The sequence below is a fragment of the Staurois parvus genome, unplaced genomic scaffold (assembly GCF_062004578.1).
Source record: "Staurois parvus isolate SC_StPar_1 unplaced genomic scaffold, SC_StPar_1.0 ptg000126l, whole genome shotgun sequence".
In the NCBI taxonomy this organism is placed as follows: Eukaryota; Metazoa; Chordata; class Amphibia; order Anura; family Ranidae; genus Staurois; species Staurois parvus.
In genome coordinates this window covers 906,175-929,940 of record NW_028317922.1, presented here as the reverse complement: position 1 = coordinate 929,940, position 23,766 = coordinate 906,175, and the positions used below count along the sequence as shown (strand labels likewise).

Here is a 23,766-nt window from a genome sequence, read left to right as displayed (position 1 = left end):
CTGCGATCCCCACATACTGACCCATCCCTGCGATCCCCACACACTGACCCATCCCTGCAGTCCCCACACACTGACCCATCCCTGCGATCCCCACATACTGACCCATCCCTGCGATCCCCACATACTGACCCATCCCTGCAGTCCCCACATACTCACCCATCCCTGCAGTCCCAGCATCGACCCTCCGCACAGTAGTGTATTTTACTTTTTTGCTGCCCTAGGCAAGACTAAAATCGACCACCCCCCATCTACATTTATCTCTCACCTTGCTGTTTAAGATCCACTTCTTCAGTACAGGAGCATGATGGAGGGCAGTGTGACATGGCAGGGGGAGGTCGTGGGACAGGAGGGGGTCAGCGTGATGGGGGGCAGCAGGACAGGAAGGAGGCAGCAGGAGAGGAGGGGGGCAGCAGGAAGGGGGAGATCAGGACAGGAGGCCATCGAGACAGGTAGGAGGGTAGCAGGACAAGAGGGAGGCATCATGACAGGGGGAGGGCAGCATGATGGGGGGCAGCGTGATGGGTGGGGAGACAGGTGGGGGCAGAGGGACAGGAGGAGTGCAGTGGGACAGGAGGAGGAGCACAGAGTGACAGGTGGGGGGCATGGGACAGGATCGGGGCAGCGGGACAGGAGGAGTGCAGAGGAACAGGTGAGGGGCAGTGGGACAGGAGAAGCACAGAGGGACAGGTGGCGGGCAGCGTGACGGGGGACATGGGACAGGATCGGGACAGGAGGAGGAGCGCAGAAGGACAGGTGAGGGGTAGTGGGACAGGAGGAGCACAGAGGGACATGTGGGGGGCAGCATGACGGGGGCATGGGACAGGATCGGGGCAGCGGGACAGGAGGAGCGCAGAGGGACAGGTGGGGGGCAGCATGACGGGGGCATGGGACAGGATCGGGGCAGCGGGACAGGAGGAGCGCAGAGGGACAGGTGGGGGGCAGCATGACGGGGGCATGGGACAGGATCGGGGCAGCGGGACAGGAGGAGCGCAGAGGGACAGGTAAGGGGCAGTGGGAAAGGAGGAGCGCAGAGGGACAGGTGAGTGGCAGTGGGACAGGAGGAGCGCAGAGGGACAGGTGGGGGGTAGCGTGACAGGGGGCATGGGACAGGATCGGAGCAGCGGGACAGGAGGAGCGCAGAGGGACAGGTGGGGGGCAGCGTGACAGGGGGCATGGGACAGGAGGAGCGCAGAGGGACAGGTGGGGGGCAGCGTGACAGGGGGCATGGGACAGGAGGAGCGCAGAAGGACAGGTGAGGGGCAGTGGGACAGGAGGGGCACAGAGGGACAGGTGAGGGGCAGTGGGGACAGATGGGGGGTACAGCGTGATACGGGGCATGGAACAGGATCGGGGCAGCGAGACAGGAGGAGCGCAGAGGGACAGGTGAATGGCAGTGGGACAGGAGGAGCGCAGAGGGACAGGTGGGGGGCAGCATGACGGGGGCATGGGACAGGATCGGGACAGGAGGACAGCACGTCCCAGCGCACACTGACAGTGGGCCCCACCCTCACGCGCTCCGAGCGCACACCAGGGATCCGCCCACCACTCTGCTCTCCTCTGCAGCCGGTCCCTTAGCCCGGGTGACCCTCCTTGTGTGTCGGCTTGGCTGTACACTCACCCATGGCAGCCCTGTTGCTGACACACAGTGTCCCTTTTGCCTGGGGGGCGTGCCGTCCCCATGTAAACTGCCACCCTAGACAAACGCCTTGTTTGCCTCATGGCAGATACACCCCTGCCTCCTCACCACCCCCCAACACTAACACAGTCCCATCCCTGCAACCAAAATCCCTTATTATATGTCACTTACTGTTACCAGGACATAGAAGGTGAATCTCCCCAGGTGGTGGAACGATGTCGGCAAGTGAAGGGCGAGGGGACGGACATGAAGTATCAGATGATGGGTGCAGTGAGCAGCAGGCGCTGTCAGTACTTCATCCAGAAGACAGGTAGGTGGGTGAGGATGGGAGCATAGGGGTCCTCACTGGGGGAAGGAATGGTGTGTCGCCCATATACAGAGAGGGCTCCCCATACCCATGTATGAGCTGGAAGTGGGAGGAGATCAGTGCTGGTAGTATCCATCACAGACAACACTGACCCATCCTCCCATCCACCACATACTGACCCATCCCTGCATTCCCCACATACTGACCCATCCCTGCGATCCCCACATACTGACCCATCCCTGCGATCCCCACGTACTGACCCATCCCTGCGATCCCCACGTACTGACCCTCCCTGCGATCCCCACGTACTGACCCATCCCTGCGATCCCCACGTACTGTCCCATCCCTGCGATCCCCACGTACTGACCCATCCCTGCAGTCCCCACATACTGACCCATCCCTGCAATCCCCACATACTGACCCATCCCTGCAATCCCCACATACTGACCCATCCCTGCAGTCCCCACACACTGACCCATCCCTGCAATCCCCACATACTGACCCATCCCTGCAGTCCCCACACACTGACCCATCCCTGCAATCCCCACACACTGACCCATCCCTGCAGTCCCCACACACTGACCCATCCCTGCAGTCCCCACACACTGACCCATCCCTGCAGTCCCCACACACTGACCCATCCCTGCAGTCCCCACACACTGACCCATCCCTGCAGTCCCCACACACTGACCCATCCCTGCAGTCCCCACATACTGACCCATCCCTGCGATCCCCACATACTGACCCATCCCTGCAGTCCCCACATACTGACCCATCCCTGCAGTCCCCACATACTGACCCATCCCTGCGATCCCCACATACTGACCCATCCCTGCGATCCCCACATACTGACCCATCCCTGCAGTCCGCACATACTGACCCATCCCTGCGATCCCCACATACTGACCCATCCCTGCGATCCCCACATACTGACCCATCCCTGCGATCCCCACACACTGACCCATCCCTGCAGTCCCCACACACTGACCCATCCCTGCGATCCCCACATACTGACCCATCCCTGCGATCCCCACATACTGACCCATCCCTGCAGTCCCCACATACTCACCCATCCCTGCAGTCCCAGCATCGACCCTCCGCACAGTAGTGTATTTTACTTTTTTGCTGCCCTAGGCAAGACTAAAATCGACCACCCCCCATCTACATTTATCTCTCACCTTGCTGTTTAAGATCCACTTCTTCAGTACAGGAGCATGATGGAGGGCAGTGTGACATGGCAGGGGGAGGTCGTGGGACAGGAGGGGGTCAGCGTGATGGGGGGCAGCAGGACAGGAAGGAGGCAGCAGGAGAGGAGGGGGGCAGCAGGAAGGGGGAGATCAGGACAGGAGGCCATCGAGACAGGTAGGAGGGTAGCAGGACAAGAGGGAGGCATCATGACAGGGGGAGGGCAGCATGATGGGGGGCAGCGTGATGGGTGGGGAGACAGGTGGGGGCAGAGGGACAGGAGGAGTGCAGTGGGACAGGAGGAGGAGCACAGAGTGACAGGTGGGGGGCATGGGACAGGATCGGGGCAGCGGGACAGGAGGAGTGCAGAGGAACAGGTGAGGGGCAGTGGGACAGGAGAAGCACAGAGGGACAGGTGGCGGGCAGCGTGACGGGGGACATGGGACAGGATCGGGACAGGAGGAGGAGCGCAGAAGGACAGGTGAGGGGTAGTGGGACAGGAGGAGCACAGAGGGACATGTGGGGGGCAGCATGACGGGGGCATGGGACAGGATCGGGGCAGCGGGACAGGAGGAGCGCAGAGGGACAGGTGGGGGGCAGCATGACGGGGGCATGGGACAGGATCGGGGCAGCGGGACAGGAGGAGCGCAGAGGGACAGGTAAGGGGCAGTGGGAAAGGAGGAGCGCAGAGGGACAGGTGAGTGGCAGTGGGACAGGAGGAGCGCAGAGGGACAGGTGGGGGGTAGCGTGACAGGGGGCATGGGACAGGATCGGAGCAGCGGGACAGGAGGAGCGCAGAGGGACAGGTGGGGGGCAGCGTGACAGGGGGCATGGGACAGGAGGAGCGCAGAGGGACAGGTGGGGGGCAGCGTGACAGGGGGCATGGGACAGGAGGAGCGCAGAAGGACAGGTGAGGGGCAGTGGGACAGGAGGGGCACAGAGGGACAGGTGAGGGGCAGTGGGGACAGATGGGGGGTACAGCGTGATACGGGGCATGGAACAGGATCGGGGCAGCGAGACAGGAGGAGCGCAGAGGGACAGGTGAATGGCAGTGGGACAGGAGGAGCGCAGAGGGACAGGTGGGGGGCAGCATGACGGGGGCATGGGACAGGATCGGGACAGGAGGACAGCACGTCCCAGCGCACACTGACAGTGGGCCCCACCCTCACGCGCTCCGAGCGCACACCAGGGATCCGCCCACCACTCTGCTCTCCTCTGCAGCCGGTCCCTTAGCCCGGGTGACCCTCCTTGTGTGTCGGCTTGGCTGTACACTCACCCATGGCAGCCCTGTTGCTGACACACAGTGTCCCTTTTGCCTGGGGGGCGTGCCGTCCCCATGTAAACTGCCACCCTAGACAAACGCCTTGTTTGCCTCATGGCAGATACACCCCTGCCTCCTCACCACCCCCCAACACTAGCACAGTCCCATCCCTGCAACCAAAATCCCTCATTATATGTCACTTACTGTTACCAGGACATAGAAGGTGAATCTCCCCAGGGGGAACACAGATCGCAATAACAATTTCATAGGGAATCTAACCCATGACTTGCTTCCATTGTGAGGATCTTTTAAGAGATCAATAGGAAGGATTTTCCCAACTCCAAAGCTTGAATGATGATCCACCAGGCCAGAGAAAACCTGGTGTTTGGTGACAGGTGCATCAGTTTGTCCCGAGATTGAACCGATTTGTCCCAGGATGAACTAACAAAAGAAAAGAGAAATCATTTTCCTAATGACACCAGTGTAATGGAAATTATTTTTGACTCCAATTTTAGGGCTCATTCACACTTGACTGTTTTACTAACGCTTGCCAAACGCCCATATAGCGTTTGGCAAGCGTTGGTCCGGCGTTTGCGGAGCGTTTTTTAACGCTCGGCAAATGCCTCATGCGCGGTTTAGCGGCGGTTGCTAGGCGTTTGCCGAGCATTAAAAATGCCCCACAAACACCTATAATGAAGTTTGAATAGTGTGACCGCTCCGCAAACGCCCTGCAACCACACCGCAATTGCCAATCAGGCGTTTGCGGAGCGGCAACATAGACTAGAATAGGAGGCTTCAACGCCTCCTGACTCGACCAGAGGCGTCCGTTTTGCCTCGATGCTAACGCTCCCGTTAGAACAGCACCATGTGCTGCAATGTGCAGAATTGTCCGAGGCGTTTGGGAAGCGGTAAAAACGCTTCCCAAACGCCTCTCTTCCGCCTGCACACAACGCTAGTGTGAACGTAGCCTTACTGGCAATTTTTCCACTGACATCCACGTATGTGAAAAATATTACCAAAGGGATGCTCACATAAGGGGAATTATTTTCCCACTGACACCAATGTAATTATTTTTTTTTTTTTTTTTGCACACTGTCACTGGTATGTTGGTGGGGAATAGTTTTCCCATTGACACCAGTATAAAGGGCATTATTTTACAATCTTTACCAATTTAAAGTAGCAGTAAACTTGTTATATACACGCACGCACGCACACGCACACACGTGTTAAAGGGAGTTCTTCATTGCTGTGCTGTCAGTGTGTGGTGATTTCATGTGGTCTTCCTTCCAATGTGAGGTTTCCCATCCACACCAAATAAACCCCTTCCCACCGTCTGTACACTTAAGTAGCAACACACTGACACCAGTGAAACAGGAATTATTTTCCCATCTACAGCAACTTGAGAGCATTATATTCCCAGTGACATCGATGTAAGTCACATGTACAAGCAGGCATTATATTTTAACCGACATCAATGTATGAGGAATTATTTTCCCACTGACATCAATGTTAGGCACATTGGGGAGATCCAGATTGCCTTTAAATCATCTGCACATAATTAAGGAAAGCCTTGCTCGTAAAGTTCCAAAACATGCAACAGACTTGGGTAGTTCCTATTTTGGGAATTTTCAAATGTAAGAATTACTGACAGTTTGTAGATAACGTAACAGGAGGTAATTAAAACCACCTCCAATTTGGTGTACAGAGACAGGCCAGACCATGTTTGCGCTGCAAAGTTGTTGTGGGTGTTACGCTTCCTCCTTAGGGCTTGCTGGTTGCTAGAATGCTGGAGGCTGCTGCTATCCTAGCAACCAAGGATGCATCTCTGGCTCCATTCAGCTGACAACCAGGAGATTCTCCAGGTGACAGCTGATTGTAAATGAAGGGGCTAAGAATGCTGGCTGATGTAATAAACCAAACATGGCTATGGCACTTTTTGAACAATGACATCAGTCAGCATCCCCAGCACCCCAACCCTTTGTTTACATTCAATTGTAGGCTGGGGAACATTCCAATCATCAGCTGAATGGGGCGAGGGATGCGTAATTATTTGCTAAGGCACTGCCTACTGCACACCTAACAGCATCTTACCAACCAATGGCACTGTGCGGCTCAGGAGCTCAGTATGGACTGAGGACAGGGTGTCCACAGTTTGTACACTGTGGCCTCATTGCTGCACCCCTCACCATGCCTCTATGTGACACATTGTTGTGCCTGTTTCTTACGTTTACAAAAATGGCAACTATCCCATTTTATAGCTAGTTTTAAAGAATAAGTTCACCTTTAAAAAAATAAAAAAATAAATAATACATGCACATCTTTTTGCAGGTAAGAAAATGTGCATTTATTAGAAAGCATTGCTCCTGCAATCAGCAGATCACGGGTGCTATGCAGGACTTCTGCAGACTTGTCAGTGTATGTGTGCTTTTACTCCGTACGGGCAAGCAGATACACACTGACGGGAAGAGACAATGAACTATCACAGTGCTCAACAGTGCTGTGGTAGTTCACTGAGGACTACAAGCCGAGAGTGTCGTTTCCCATTCACAGAATTCTGTGACTGAATGATATTGCCGGGCGGGCGAGCAATAGGTATCCCGTGCCTATTATGTGGTATAGGTATCCTAATTAAGGAAGCTGCTTACACCAAAAAACGTGTATCTCCTCTCAACTGAAGGATCAACAGTTATTAAATCTAAAATCAGTGCTACCCATAAATCAGCATAATTAACAATGTGTCTCATTAATAAAATCATACAAGTTAGGCCTCGTTCACACTATACGTGCAGAAAAACTGATGGAAAAGATTTCACTCGCAGAGCACAAGTTTACATCTGTTTTCATACGCATATCAGTGAGTTTTATACAGAGAATAGGGCACATAGAGAACTATTGTTTTCTTTGTACCCTTGCAGAACGTATGCAGAAAAACTCAGAAAGGTATACAGAAAAAAATGGCATGAACAAGGCCTTAGGTTCTATGACTATTCGTAACAATGTAACATGACAATATAAATACATGCAATAAAGGAAAAAAATAAATTAAGATTAAAATGATAAAAAAAACTTTAAAATATATATTAATAATATATTTTTTAATTATTATTTTCATTTTTAATTATTTTTTTTCTATATTTTTTTTCTTTATTGCATTTATTCACATTGTTACATTACAGTTTTACAAATAGTCACAGAACTTTATTGTTGTATGATTTTATAAATGAGACACATTGTTAATTATGTTCATTTATGGGTGGTGCTGCACTTGCTTAATTTTGGGGATTTGCTGTTTTTGCCGCCCTTCGTCAGACCCCTGGTCACACTTTTTTCTGGTCTGCCTATATGAAATCTAGGAGTCTTTTAGCTGAATCCCATGGTCAAAAATGAAACTGCCCAGAGACAATACATTCTTTCTCCAGTTTTGACATTTTTAACCAAAAGATGACAAGCCTGCCCACCACGACAAGGTAGACTCTTTCAGGGCAGGACCTACACTAAACTACACTACGCTAACCTACTCCATGCTAGTCATCGTATTTTTAGTGATAGATGCCTGATTGTAATAAGCCTCATCCTAGAACCTTCCATCTTCCTCTCCAGACTTGTTTACTAAGATCTACATAAGAACAACCGTTTTCATTCACAAAACAGAGAACAGATTTGAAATGGTTGTTGTTGTTATCTTATGGTGGGTGATGCAGTGGTCAGCAATGATCACCTGTAATGTCCCGACACATTTCCCCTTCTTTAATCAATGCAGAGCTCTCTTCCACATAGATGCCTTCAGTCTGAAAGGTCTAAAGCGATTTAATTGTAGTGAAGTTTGTTCACAGAGAACCTTTATCGCCCTCCTCATCCTACCAGTCCTCAGTTTTACTGACATAGAAAAATGCTCACAATAGTGTGTTACAATAAATAATTGGATGTTAAATAAAACATTAGGTTTTTTTAGAATTACAATTCCAAAACATCTGAATAGAGCCCATGGCAGCAACAGGGGGAATGACAACCCTCAGGGTACTGTGGTCACCCCCTGAAAGAGGACACCCCACCCATATTCCACCTATCAGGCCATGCACAACACCCCAGTTATCCCACCAGACCACACCCAACTGGGAGGAGGTGCAATAAATTCTGAACTTCGTGAACCCAACAGGAAGGCCGAGACTTCCTCAGAGCTATGCGCCACCAACATTCCTGTCCTGCCACAGTTTCAGTGCTTCCCCGAGAGGTAGCCTCACTCCATTCCTTCAGGCACAGAGTGTCTACACTCCGCCTAAAAAAAAACCTGTGCTAATACACCATTATGAGCATTATTTCTCTGTTTTTTAAGGGTTTATTTGCATTTTTAATTATATTAATAAAAGGTAATTTTATTTTGGTTTATTCACATATATTATGGATTGGCAATATGAGATTATTAGTATACAGTATTTGATTAAGGGTTTTGTATATTAAAATATTTTTTATATACATGTACTTATTGTTTATACACATATAATTCTGTATACTAATTTTTATATTAATTGCATCGGGTTGGTATCACCCGTTTTTTTTTTGAGGATTAGGGGGTGAGTTTTTTAAATTTTTTATCTAGTGTATTTTTATCAAATTTATAATTATTTAGATTATTAAAGGTTTTTTGAGGATGTCCAATTTATACTGTCCAATAATGATGTAGGGAGCCATTAAGGGATATATACTATATAGTGCCATTAAGAAGTACTGCCCTGTGATCTATAGGGTCTGTGGAAAACAGGCTTGTTTTCACTGCAAGTCCGACAGTAGGGTTGCCTAGTTACTGTTCGGACTACGCTAGTATGGCAGTGGTTGTCCCAATCACGCAGTCCTGAAGAAGTCACGTGGAAGCGTGACGCAACGCGTCGACGGCAAAGCGTGGTGACGTACTTCCAGTGTAGCACCATTTTGGTACACCTTTTCATGCAATACACCCAGTACCTGGGGTAAAGGCTTGTATATTATCAACTAAATGTGAGTGCAAATTTTTTGACTTATCTATCTCATTGGAATAAAGTGGTTTTACGCTATGGAGGATGTTTTCTTCTCTTGTTCCATGGGATTATGAAAGAGTATTGTAGGTTGTGAGGGTGCCTACCTACCTATCTACCTACCTATCCAGAGGAAGTAACAACAGTGGTGCTGCAGGATATCAGTGTGGGTATAGATCCAAGGAAATCAAGCTGCAATCGCAGGGGGGATGCGATCGGAGGGGGTTGTGCGATCGGAAGGGGATGCATGATTGGAGGGCAGGATGAGATCAAAAGGGGGTGTGCGATTGGAGGGGGGGTGCGATTGGAGGCCATTATCCCGGAGAGATCAGCTACACCTGGCATGACGTCTCTATTTGCAGAATATCAGAGAGGGTTTTATATTCTATACAATAATATCGGGATCTGTATATAATATAATCCTGTATACTGGGATCTGTATACAGGACACTGATCAGCCAGAACATTATGACCATTGACAGGTGAAGGGAACAACATTGATTATCTGCTTACAATGACATCTGAAAGTGACTGAGATATATTAGGCGGCATGTGAACATGTTGTCTCTGAAGTTGAAGATTTGAAAGCAGAAAAAATAGGCATCACAGTTTGTTGTCTATGGGGGTTGTATATCTGCAGACTAGTCAGGGTGCTCATGCTGACCCAGCTCCACAGACAAAAGCCCCTACAATGATCGCATGAGCATCAGAATTGGAGCACGGAGTAATGGAAGAAGGTGGCGGGTCTGAAGAATCATGTTAGTTTTCTTACATCATGTGGATGGTTGGGTGTGTCTCACTTACCTGGGGAGGAGATGGCTGTGGGATGCAGTATAAGAAGAAGGTAAGTCGGTAGGGGCAGGGTGGTGCTTTGGGCCATGTTCTGTTGGGAAGCCTTGGCTCCTGCCATTCATGTGGAAGTTACTTTCTACAGACCACCTACCTAAGCATTGCTGCTGATGGAGTCCAACCCTTCATGGAAACGCTGTTCCTGGATGGCAGTGGCCTCTTTCAGCCGGAGAATGCTCCCCCCCCGCCACACTGAAAAAATGGTTGGAGGGGTACAGGGAGTTTGAGGTGTTGACTTGGCCTCCAGTTCTCTAGATCGCAATCCAATCAAGTAACTGGCTTTTACAGCAGTGAACATGGACGGTTGTTGGCTGGCTGGCATGTTGAACTGGCTATCTTATCCCCCTCTTTGATAAGTTATACCTATCCATGTTCCTTGTGCAAAATCCATTGTTAGACTGGGGCTGGCTGACAAGTTGAACTGGGTAGCCTTAGTAGTTTATTCAGTAAAGCACAGTGCCAGCTGTAATCTCTTGTCGATGGTCAAATCAGTTCTATATCATCGTGGCTCTTTGATAACCGCATAGGATAGCACTGTATATGTTTTAGTATGATGGATTATAAAGGAATAGTTGAAAAGATTGAATAAATGCAACCATGGTAAAATAAACAAATAAGTGTATGCTGTTACACAGTTAATATTTCTGTTAATGTTCATGAGAATTCATATCGTTTATTCTTTGTACCATTTCATATGGATATTTCTATAGTTAGTTATATGCTGCCACCAGTGGCCTTATTTGGTAATGCATTTGTTTTTCATATTGTCTCCCTGAGATCTATGACACAGTTCCTTTGTATATGAAGCTCCTCCCTTCTTCTTGAGTACAGGACTTCCTGTGTCATGGAGGCAGCTAACAGTCCACATGTAACAGGGACACATGTATTCTGCATAGTACGCTACACAAAGTATCATCTTTTGACCGCATAATACTGGAAACCATTCATTCTGCTGTATCCTGTTTCACATGTACAGAATAAAGCAACTTCTGGATGAACACAGTATTGGTGAGTTCAGCTATCTGATAAGGATTGTCCACAGTGATTATATCCGTTTATACAGGCTAGGCAGAGAGGTCTCACAAGGGATAAATTGCTATCACAACAATCTGAGTCAGAATAAAGTGCATTGAAGCCTGCAGAGCATGGCAGTTACAATCAGTTTATTGCTGGTGCAGTGCATAGGCTCCTGCATCGTCCCCAGCCCAGCCCCCAGTCTCTCTGGAGGTATGCACATACTGTTTTGGAAGTGGAAGAAAAAATCAATGGATTACAAGTATAGTGACACCACCACACAGTGCTCTAATTAGATCTGTGAGTTCCTCTGCTCTTGTGGCAGATGGGACTTGTAGTCTTTCCAATCACTGATCCCTGTGAATTGGTCACATGGCTGTGTGAGCAGAGCCATACACAGCTGCACCTAAATCAAACTCAAACAGCCTCAGGTAGAAGCATAAACAAAAAATAGACAAAGCACACATGTGCCCTAGTGCAATGAATCCTTTAATAATGAACCATATTACATAATACAATATCAAAATCGCAGATCTCTGTGAGGAACTCTCGTGCCTTGTGCCTCCTTATGCATCCACACTTGTCTGGGGGTACCCATGCTGGCACATGAAGTGTCCTATCCAAAGTGTGACACCAGTGGGGCAGAGGGAGGACCAGAACACCAGTTCAGTCCTCAGCGCCGGCTTGCTCAAGGTGCCGGGGACCCTGCATGTGCCACAGCTATGGACAAAGCTGGCACTGCTAGCGGAAGAGAGGGTGGAGGCCACGGTTGAATCGCTGAGGCCTGTTTCTGGGACAGTGTTGGCCCCCTTTTTTCATGTCTTTTTTCAAGACTTGGAAAAGGGGGTCAGGCCCCCAAAATGTGAGGTGCATAGTATTGTGTTAATTGCACTTGGAAACACAATCACTGGATATTTGTATCTTTTGTTTTTTTTTGTGAATGTAGAAGCACTCTGTGGTTCCGGAGATGTGGGGTGCAGTTTCAGGATGGGGGGGTTGGAGAAGGTGACCATATGTTATGTTACACCTTAAATATAGATTTAATATGAAATCTGGTCAGAAAGGTGAACGTAGCCTTTTAGGACTTTATTGAATCCTATTGCTTCCACTCATGTATGGCATATGTCTGCAGCAGCAGAGGGTTTTACACAGTTTCCCAGGTGCTGTAGCATGCATCTTTAACAAGCCGATTTTCAGCTGTCAGGTAGAAGCGATCTGGTGGATGTACAGCTGATGGATCACTTTCATGGGCCCCCGTTAATGCACCATCCAATTCCCCTACCACCTCCCACTATGTTTCCCGGGTTCCAGTTTTCCACCTTTGAACCTCAGACTCACACTGCGCGATCTGCGCTTCATTGGCTTCAGTGAAGGGCAGGGGAGACATCAGGGGTCTAATTGCCAGGTGTCTTTTGCAGGTAACCATCCCTACATATTTTAAGATGATGAGAAAGATGACGGCATTGAGTGGTTATAAGAATGCGTATGAGTAACTGCTTTTGTATTGGTGGAATGGGAATGCTTTGTTAGTCTTTATTTTATGACCTGGCTGTGTTCTTTCTGTTCGCAGAATCGCTCCATAGACCATCGTGTTGATCTGTATTCTCTGCAGCTCTATTGCTGGGATTATTCTGATCTGTGCCAGTAGTAAGTAAGCTTTTATTTTTCATTTATTGCTGTATAAATACTTGCTGTGTGTTGGCTATAGGCAATACATGGTACACAATCCTTCCATGTCCACATCTCCATTATTCACTGGCATCCTCTATGGGTTCCGGCACAGTAATAAATGAGACGGATTTTAGGTGAATCTTCAAACAAAATCATTTTTTCTATTGTTTTTGCAAGTGGAAGTGTTAGGACATCTGTTGAGTTTCTATTGACATTTATCAAGGAAATTTCACTTAACCCACATAGGAAATGAGGAGAGTAAAGCAGGGTATATGCGTATTGAAATTCCTCCTGTCCAGCAGGAACTGCCCATATCTCAGTACGTGTGTATCCCTCACTTGTGTGCATGCTGGGATTTGGGAAGTTGTTTTTTGGTTTTTCTTTTGTTTTTTTTCTTCCCATTCAATCAACTGGTTGCTTGAAAAAAGACTGTGTATACCCAGCTAACGTTTACACTATATGAAAGGCAAGAAAAAAAAAATCACAGAGGTTCTAACACTTCCCCTTCTATGAATAAAGTGGTTTTATTTGCTGATGCGTCCCTAGAGAGATCCCGTTCACTTCCTGTTCCTTTGAACATGTAGGGAGGAGGAATCTCCCCTGCAGTGAGCACAGACAGAGATCCTAACTGCATCCCACCTTCTTTGGAAAAAAGGTTTTGGCAGGAATAACACTTTTTCCTAGTTTAAGATAGTTAAATAGTAAAAAAATTCTGGTAAATGCCTTTTAACCACTTCAAGTCTGGACACTTTTACCCCCTTCCTGTCCAGGCCAATTTTCATCTTTCAGCACTATCACACTTTGAATGACAATTACACGGTCATGCAACACTGTACCCATATGAATTTTTTAGCATTTTTTGAGATGGATAAAACTTTATTTTGGTGGTATTTATTCACCACTGGGATTTTTATTTTTTTTGCTATATAAATGAAAAAGTCCCAAATATTTTGTAAAAATAAATAATCTTTCTTCATAAATCTTGGCCAACATTTATTCAGTTATCTTTTTAGTAAAAAAAAAATAACCCAAATTAGTTTATAACCAAAAATTATTATAACTTTTCAAAAACTCTTTTTACATTTTTATTTTATTTCTTTATATTATTATTTATGTTTTTTTTGTCAACATACTGTCACTCTAGCAGTAAAAAAAAAAAAAATCTTCATCACCCCCCACAAGTAGTACAGTGTCACTACTTGTGGGGAGTGGTGAAGATTTTTTTTTTTACACTGATTGCTTTTACACCCATAAAGGCTGTAAAAGCAATAATTTCTACTCTTCTTTGGCTGCATTCTTGCAGCCATTGAGAAATACTGTGTGAGCTGTGATTGGTCACAGCTTGTCACATGGTACAAGGCTGTTGTGAATAGCCTTGTACCATGTCACCTCTGTGATCATTCACAGATTTCACACGTAGTAAGCAATGATGTCAGAAACGACATCTTGCTTACTACTCTTCATGTGATCACTGATTGGCCAATCAGTGATCACGTGATCGTCACACAGACGTCCTGTACAACAATCGCGGTGCTGGGTGCACACAGGTAGGGAGCGGGGAGGACGATTATAATCGGCCACCCACCCCTGCACTGCTCCCGTCTGGCCGTTTATATACATGGGCCGCACGGGAAGTGATTAATTACCTTCCTAGTTCCTGTCTACCTCCCATATCCACACCAGTGAAAATCCCAGTACTTTCAGGTATAAAAATACATGGCTATACCCCCTGCCTTCCCACAATGCATTATTTGCTATCATGAGCGAGTCACCATTCTCAAATCCTGTTACATGGAGGCAATCCTGGCAGACCTGGATTTGCATAGGGTCTGCAGTGCAAAACACAACTGCAAACTGGATCAGAAAGCCATCCTCTGTGTGACCTCCTGTAGGTGGTGGTGGGAAGGAGGTGCAGAGTGGCCACAGTTCTAGAATGACAGGCAAACTTCCCTGAAGGTGGTGGGTTGGCAGGGAGATACTAGAGAGAATATAGAGGGTGTATGGGGCATGGAGGGAGATGCTAGAGAGTATATAGAGGGTGTAGGTGGCACGAAGGGAGATACTAGAGGGGCTATAATCTGTGGGTGGCAGGCAGGGAGACTCTAAAGGGGCTATAGACTGTATGAAGGTTGCAGGGGAGATGCTAGAGGTACTGCAATGGTAAAATATTTACTGGGTATATCTGTCAAAAGACACAGGTAACGTTTGCCTTTTAACTCTTATTTTAGTTGATAAAAAGTGGGATATTTCCAGTAACTGGATTTGAAAACCCTGTAGTGCAGTCCATGGTTGAAGGTAGAACTGCCTCTTCTGCCTGTCCTTGGATTTTAATTTGAAATACCAGAAGCAAAGCCTCTGGAGGTGTTTTCTACATCCTGGGATGTCTGGGGACATTTGACTTTTATCTAATCCCTCCAATGAATAACACATCTCTGCTGTAAAGTTGTATTTATTTTATTATCTATTATTGCTTACTTTTTAAGGATCCTGTATGTCACCATATTTGTGAATTTTGCTTTTGCCTTTTTTGAGAAGCCCTCATCTCTAACTGTAACATCAGACGTGCGTTACCGCACTGACCTTTCTGTACAGGTAATAACCATTACTGTCCGGCTGACCTAGAATTTATACGTATTTTACACCAAAAACAGGCTAATAAGGCCAGTTCTCACATGCCCACATCTGAATCACGCAGGAACATGCTGTGCTTTCCTTTGCAATTAAACCTAGATGCAAAACATACAGCTTTTGCAATCTGCAGCGGGTGTCAACAGAAATTTAATGACACCCCAAGTGCCAGTCACAAATACAGTGTGTTTGCCCGCACCAGATTGCATGGTACTTTTGTACCATGTGATCTGGTTACAGTGGGGCTTATTTATTAAAGCTGGGGAGTGCAAAATCAGGCTGACTTCTGCATAGAAACCAGTCTGCTTCCAGGTTTTATTGCCAAACCTTAATTGAACAAGCTGAGGTTAGAAGCTGATTGGTTTCTATGCAGAAGTGAGCCTGATTTTGCACTCCCAAGCTTTAGTAAATATACCCCAGTGTGGCACAGTGCGGTGCGACTTTAGCCCATTCAAAATTCATGGCCTTGAATTCACACCGCACAGGAATGCAGAGCGCTTTCTTGTGCAATTCAGCTCTGGGCATGGTGTAAACCTGTCATCAAACTGAAAGTCTAATAAAGTGAATATTCGCCTTTAGTAACTTTGAACAATTCTCCTGTATGCAATTCCAGATTCCTTGAATGGAACCTACCGGTGGTCCTCATTTTAAAATGCTGCTCTTGGTTTCCTTTACATATGCATTAGGGGTCTTTTCTACAGAAACCTCTGGTCCCTTGATCCCCCTCCATCCTGCTGTTTGCAGAACTGGCTGCATGCTACATGTGCGCACCCCATAGTGGGCGCACAGTTGTAGTATGGGTGCTACAAGGTTCAATCTACGTGAATGTGCAGTGTTCTGCCTCATTTTCTAGTTGCAGCAGCTGAGTTCAGGCATTAAAGTAGTTCTAAATCCTCAAGGGTTTTTAACTTAATGGATTTTATGCATTAAAGCAGAGTTCCACTCACCCGGTCCAAAAATAAGTCAGCAGCTACAAAAACTATAGCTGCTGACTTTTAAAAAACAGCCATTTACCTGTCCCTCGGTCCCATTGTGTGTCCCCTGTAGCCCGTTTCACCGGCCGTCCTGTGTTCCAGGCGCCGGCATCTTCAGATTGGGCACCCGGCTGTGACAGCTTGCGGCTTCACATCCGGGTACCCGCTGCACATGTGCGAGTAGCACTGCGCTTTATGAACGGTCCTGGTCACTTTCACCCACCGGCAAGCTTCTGTTCACCTAATGTAAACAGGGCTCATATTCTGCACAGCGCTCCCATATTTACTATACAATCCTGCTCCGGGTCCGTCCACCTCTCTCTGCCCAAAATCCCAGCTGCTAATCCAGTTCTCCACTGTAAACTTGAGGCATGGAGAAAATCAGATGACTGCATGACCGATAAACAACATTAACTTTGATTGTAGACTCTTCATAAATGAATTACAATGCAGCAGGATGAACAAGACTACTCTAGCTTGCTTCACGCCAACCAACGCTTACTCATAGAGCGCTGGTTGGCATAAAACATGTTAGGGGTAGTCTTTCATCCTGCTGCACTGTCATTGATTTTACAAAGAGTATACAATAAAGGAGGTCATTGGCTGCTGGATATGTCAAGCTCCGTTTCCCAGCCGGCGATTCCTAGCCGGGACTTGGTGATTGTCGGCAGGGCTGAGAGGGGAGAGATCTGTGTGTAAACACAGATCTCTCTCCTGTCAATATGGACATTCTGCTTTGTATCTCTCTGCACAGTAGAAATAAATGTTTACATTGATATGAGCAAAAACTAGCCAGTTTCTGATTATATGCATATCTGCTGTTTATATCTTAATGCTAATAAAAACTTATGAAGTGTTCTCAAATACTATGTATTTCTTCCAGGTTTATCACAAAAGAAGGCAAGATTCTTTACTCCAGACCTAACTTGCCCTGGGTTATTCAGAAGGTGAAGGAGATTGGGTAAGTTAAGACGATTTAAACCTCAGATTCAAATGCTTAGATTCCAACTTAAAGTGGAACTGCACTGCATCTGAGCACCACAAACCAAAAATGCTATACAATTTATTTTTAATATTCAAAACAAACTCCTCCATCCATTCATGTCTCCATGCTTTATTTTGCTGAGAAAACATTTTGAAAAACACCTCCTGGCATTTCTGGCTGTGGTCATCTTGAGTAAGGACAGGTGTTTCATATAGCAGTAACTTCCTGGAATCCATCTGCCCTTAGCTCAGGCATTGGCTGAGATGAGAACCCTCCCCTCCTGAAGACTCCTGGGATGCATGACATCATTTCCTTAGGCACGGAAACCAGGAAGTTAATGAAGGAATACAAAAAAAGAAAAGGTTAAAACAAGTAAATATGATATACTTTACTAATGCTAGCAGCATAAGGATTAGAAATAGTCCATGCTGATTGAGAGAGTCAAGTTTCGTTTTAAGTATTTAAAAAGCCTCTTGTACGTGCAGATGATCATAGGGCAAGCTCATTTTAGGCCCTCTGTCTTTACCTGGTCTATTTGTAGGCTAATGACTGCTTTTCCAGGGCAAGAGCTTGCCACGCAGATACAGAACTGTCTGAATAAATTATTTATGGTTAGAGGGCATCCAGAAACGTCTGAACGAATGTAGACTCTTGGTAGCCTCCTGGCTTGTCTACATCTACCTAACTTGGCCATTGCCATGAATCGCCAGATTTGTTACACACTGAGTACCTGTAGCCTAGACGAAAATCAAGTGGTTCAATATGTATGCTAGCCAAAGTGTTGCCCTAATTCATGTCTTACACCAATGCCAAGGCTTCTGTAGTGAGAGAAAATAGAATAGAACAGGGGTGTCTAACCGCATCAGCACGTCTAGCTGCACCAGCATTATGGTTGCCCTCAAAGGGCCAGTTGTACCTGTAAGACTAGATGTGCAGAGCTCCCCACCCTCCCTTACATCAGATATCAAGAGCCCCCCACCATCAGAAGTCAAGAGTCCCCCACTCTCCATTGCATTACAGTGCACCCCCCTTACTGCTGCTGCAGGGAATAAACTTGGGGCAGAGCTTGGAAGCAGAAAGGGTAGGGTCTGGAGAAGGACTGGAGTCTGCTGAATGCTGAGACCAGGGGAGGCAGAAACGTGGGAATGCTGCAACTGCACAGAGAGGCACAGCATACGTAGGAGTTCTGTCATCCTCTCTACTGTGGACTGCTGAGATGGGAAAGGGGGTACAGAGACGATCCTGTCCATGGCTGCATGGAGAAATGCAGGATCTGGCAAAGAAGGTCTGTACTCCTCTCTGCTGCTGAATGCTGGGACAGGAAAGGGGGTGGGGGGTGGAGATGGCCTGTCCTAAGCTGCAAAGAGAGACACAGGATCTGTAGGAGGAGTTCAATCCTCTTCTTTGCTACTGACTGCTGAGACAGGAGAGGAGGGGATGGAGATGAGCCTGTCCGTGGCTGCACAGAGTGACGAAGGATCTGGCTGAGGAGTTCTGCCTCCCTTCCAGTTGCTGACTGCTCAGGCAAGGTGGGGGCAAAGACTAGGGGGGTGCTGCAGCTGACGGCCACATGAAATGACCTGGAGGGATGGATTCGGCACATGTGGAATAGAAGTTGGGGCTTATTTAGACTGTGTCAAACGCACTGCAATTATAAATATGATTCAAACATGGCCTTTACAAACAAGGCTCCCAAAATGCATTATGTCATATTTATATTTTAACCTTTGGTTTTTTTTAAAGGTAAAGAAAAGAAGCACAACAAAATAAAGAAAATGATGACCATGACAGAAACACTGGGTATTCCCATGCTAATTAGTATGAACAAAACTAAGGAGAACCTCAATGACAAAAGCGATGTCTCTAGTTGAACTATGTGGCGTTCAATTAATAGGTATTTAACTTTAATTCTAGTAATTTATTTGTGTGATTTAAATGAGTGCAAAATTAATTGTATGTACGTGTAGTTAGAGTTGTGATTTATGAATGTGTATTCTTTTTACAGTATCATGTACTGTAAAATAGTTTAGCTCTGAAACCACTTATAATGGTCCTCGTGTATAAAATTGTGTCACCCAGAGCAATTTGACATATTTTTCTTCCAGCGGCACTGAAATATGAAAATATTTTTTTTTTCCATATTTCAAACCCTTGTACTTTCATTTTTTTTTTTTACTTTTTCTCCTGGTTTAATGTAATTTTTCCTGAGTATTTTGCTCATCATAATTAGCAAATTAATCTGTTAATTTAATTGTGAAATGTATTTAGTTGCAGCAAGATATGAATAGTGCTATGCCTTCCTGAGCATGTCACTTATTAGGGTAATATCCCAACAACCAGACTGCTGTAGTGATGGTAAGAGGATGCCAATACTTTGTAAGCATTGCCGTCCTAGCTCATGGTATGCTGTCCTGCCCTCTGTGCCTCTAGCAGTTAGTAATGTTTCCAATGTAATTGGGAGTGACCAAAGCGTAATAATTCATTTATCACCAGCACTTTGCACATTCCCCTCGCCATCATAGCTAAGTTAGTTCAGCATTCTTTAATCACTAATGTAGATCACTTCATATGACACTTTTATGAAGTTGTTTTACATCATTTTACCATTTTGTGTACTGAAACATCTTTATTTTTATTGAAACGACCATTTTGTCTGTTTTAAGACATGAAAAATCAACTGGAGAATCAGCACACAGGAAGTTGATATTGTTACAACCAATTATGATTTTTGTTATTCTCTCTATTTAACTCCACCATTGATTTTACCCAGCTTAATTACAACTCAAAACAGGTCCAAAGTATCTCTTGACAATAGCCTCTGTATGGCAGTTGTCAGAATTCCCCTTGCATTTATTGTTTAATTCCCCTTGCCTGAATAGTTTCATTGTCAATCTATTGTGATGGGCTGTTTTATAATCCTAGTAAAAATTACAAGGCAGTTGAGAAAGTCAATCACAATTTAGTAAGCAAGATATACACGTGTTGGCAGTCAACATGTATGAATCAATTTGCTGCAAGGTAGATGCATTCATTTTTTTGCACTGTGGTAAAAGAAAGGTATTGTCATTTGAATGCATGCTGGGATTGTATCTGTACTGCAATGCAAATGTAATTCCTTACTCGATTTTTTTAGTTTGTATTTGTTAATAAATGTATGTATTTTGTCATATTTATAAAGACAATACCTTATTTACTGGTTCAAGATAAAACTGGATTATTTATTAATACTTTACTTAATACTTCAGTACTTTAATGGAAAGTACAGAGAAAAAAATGTTTTGTTATTTCAATATTTCATTCTATAAGATGAACTGTTATATGCAGTGATGTATTTTGGATTTGTGTTGCCCTAGGCAAGACTAAAATTGGGCGTCTCCTCCTTCCCCAGAAAGACTAAAATCGGGCAACCCCCACCATCTGAATTTGTCCCACTCCAGCCATGGTATATTATTTGGTGCCAAATTATGGTACCTAAAAATCTCCATAGGCAAAATTTAAAAGCCTTTACAAGTTACCTGTTTAGAGTTACACAGGAGGTCTGGTGCTAGAACTCTCACTCTGACCTTCATGGCAGTACCTCACATGTGTGGTGCGAACTCCATTTACATATGCGTGAGGGACCTATGTGCCTGTGAGCATGGGGGAACGGGGGTGCTTTAATTTTTAATTTTTTATTTTATTATTTCTTTATATACATTTTTTTGTACACTGTACCTTTTTAACTTTTTTTTGATCAGCTTTATTTCTATTACAGGGGATGAACAACATCCCTTGTGATAGCATACGCCATGACAGTTCCTGTTTATGGAGAGATCTAGGGTCTATTAGACCCCAAATCTCTCCTCTGGCCTCCCAATGCATGCGATCAGACACAGATCAGTCTGATCGTTTGCATTGGGACTGCATGGTAGAGCCTGGTAAAGGCGTCGGTAGCAGGAGGGGGAGGGACACCCTTCCGCTGCCTGTAAAAGTAATCCAGAGGCTTGTTAGCCCCCAGACTACTTTTATCTTGTGCAAAATGAGTGAGAGAGAGAGAGAGAGGGGGGGGGGGAGAGAGAGAGAGAGTGAGAGAGAGGAGAGAGAGTGAGAGTGGAGAGCGAGGGGGGTAGAGAGAGGGGGGGAGCGAGAGAGAGAGAGGGAGGGAGCGACAGGGAGAGAGGGGGTAGGGAGGGGAGAGTGAGAGGGGGGAGTGAGAGTGGAGAGAGAGGGGGGTAGAGAGAGTGAGAGAGAGAGGGAAAGCGAGAGAGAGAGAGAGAGAGAGGGAGGGAGGGAGCGGTAGGGAGAGAGGGGGGTAGGGAGGGGGGAGAGAAGAGAGGGGGAGCCTCTATTTGACAAGTAAAGGTGGCCTTATCTGGGGTCCGTGGTGTCTGCGGCTGCACTGATACCTGCCATGCAGCAATGGTCTCCTCTTCTGCACCCCTTCTGCACGGTCAGCTGACCTCTAGGCTCCGCTCTCCAGCCCTATGCAGTGAATGGAATAGACAGCCGGCTGGCTGCAGAGAGGCCGGGTAAGCGGAGCATAGCTGCAATGGTCAGTCCGGCCCTGGGCTTCTTGCCGGATCTTAATGATGGCAGTGGGTACAACAGGGAATCAGAGCTCTGGGAAGGCACAGAGAGCCTGCCTCCTGCCCGAGCCCTGCCAAGCTCTCCTAACCTGCCAAGCCCTGGTCCCTTGTCCCTTCTGCCTGGGTGCAGGGCCGCCCCCCTGAAAACTGCTGCCCTAGGCAAACGCCTTGTTTGCCTTGCGGCAGATACGCCCCTGGTTATCTGCAATAAAACAACACCAGCTTTTGAGGTTTCTGTCCTAACATCCTGCTAGACTAACCTTTTTATCCAATAAACCAACGCAAGAAGCAAAGAAATAAATGCGATTGCCAACTGATAACCGATCAGAATCTAGCTTATGTTGGCCCTACTTTAGTCATTTTAATTTTAATGAGTTGAGTTGTTATAGGTTGCTGTGTTTTGTAGTTTATTTCTTGAACTCTTTATTTCTTTTTTTAGACTGTTGGCCTTTATCATAAAAGTTTTTAAAGAAATCTTAAGGCTTGCTTTACTCATACAATAAAATACAGAGGGAAGTAATATTCCAGATGTGGTTTTCTGGGCTGGTTGCTGCATTCTGAAGCAGAAACACTTACTACTTAGTCACTGGTTATCAGACTTACACACCTGTATAATGACACAGTACAGCTAGCTGCTCTGAGTGTTCTAATATACAGGTCTTAAAACCTCAAAAGATCTTAAATCACTCTCTGCTTTATTTAGGTACAGTAGCTGGTATAAGCAAAATCCCCCTCCACTAAAGCTAGCAATACACATTTAGATTTTTTTCATTCATTCCATAGATTGAATGAGAGAAAAGCAATAGATTTCTACTTCCACACTTAATGCAAAGCATAGTATTCAGACAGCCACAGCAAACGCGGCTGTCTGAATACCTGAATAGTGCATGCATCTGATAGGATGCAGTCACTCTTTGACGGAATATTTTCCACCTAGCTCAGTTGATTTGATCAACCTGGGTGGTGTTGTCAGGGCCACTCACAGCCTAAATTTAGACTGATTCAGCCCATCCATGTATGCCTACCTTAATAATAATAGTCAGCATTTACAGTACTCTTCAGTCTGCACCAAATCAGCACCTCTTTGTTTCCCATTAGAATCAATAGTCCCTGGGTTTTCAAAAGAAGCTCCTCAGGTGCTAGTAATGGTTGCAATAGTAATAAAGTTCAATCATGGGCACTAAGACACTCTATGCGGCTTTTTACTAACAGTTTCTGGAAACTGGAACTTAAACGGTGGCTATAAAATTAAAAATTAATAATCATCTTTTCTTTCTCCTTAAAATGATTCTAGAGGCTGAAGGTCTTTTTTTTAACCTAATGCCTTTACTGCATAAAGGTAAAAAAAACCTTCCGAGTGCAGCTCCCCCCCAACATGGATCGAGTCCAATCTCGATCCAGCACTGAGGCTCTCTCCCTCAGAGACAGTAGCAGGAGCCATTGGCAACTGTCAATCGCAGCCAGTGCGGAGAGAGCAGGGGGCAGAGCCAAGCAACACTCTACTCTGTGTGTCAATGGACGCACAGATGTGTCTTAGGAGTGAGCCTGCATGATTGCCCCCATAGCATTCGACTTGCTATGGGGGGCACTTGGCAGAGGGGAGAGGGGACCCCAGAAAAGTAGGATTGGGGCTACTCTGTGCAAAATGATTGCACAGAGCAGGTAAGTTGGTGGCATGTTTT

The 23,766-nt window shown here is 46.2% G+C and overlaps 1 long non-coding RNA gene across 1 annotated transcript; it reads left to right on the top strand.

Annotated features, from left to right (window-relative positions):
* Window positions 1-12,630: 12,630 nt before the first annotated feature.
* Window positions 12,631-20,728, top strand: LOC149466505 (uncharacterized). Its single transcript, XR_016312033.1, has 3 exons — window positions 12,631-12,908; window positions 17,418-17,495; window positions 19,263-20,728. It is a non-coding gene; the product is annotated as an uncharacterized LOC149466505 (long non-coding RNA).
* Window positions 20,729-23,766: the final 3,038 nt, after the last annotated feature.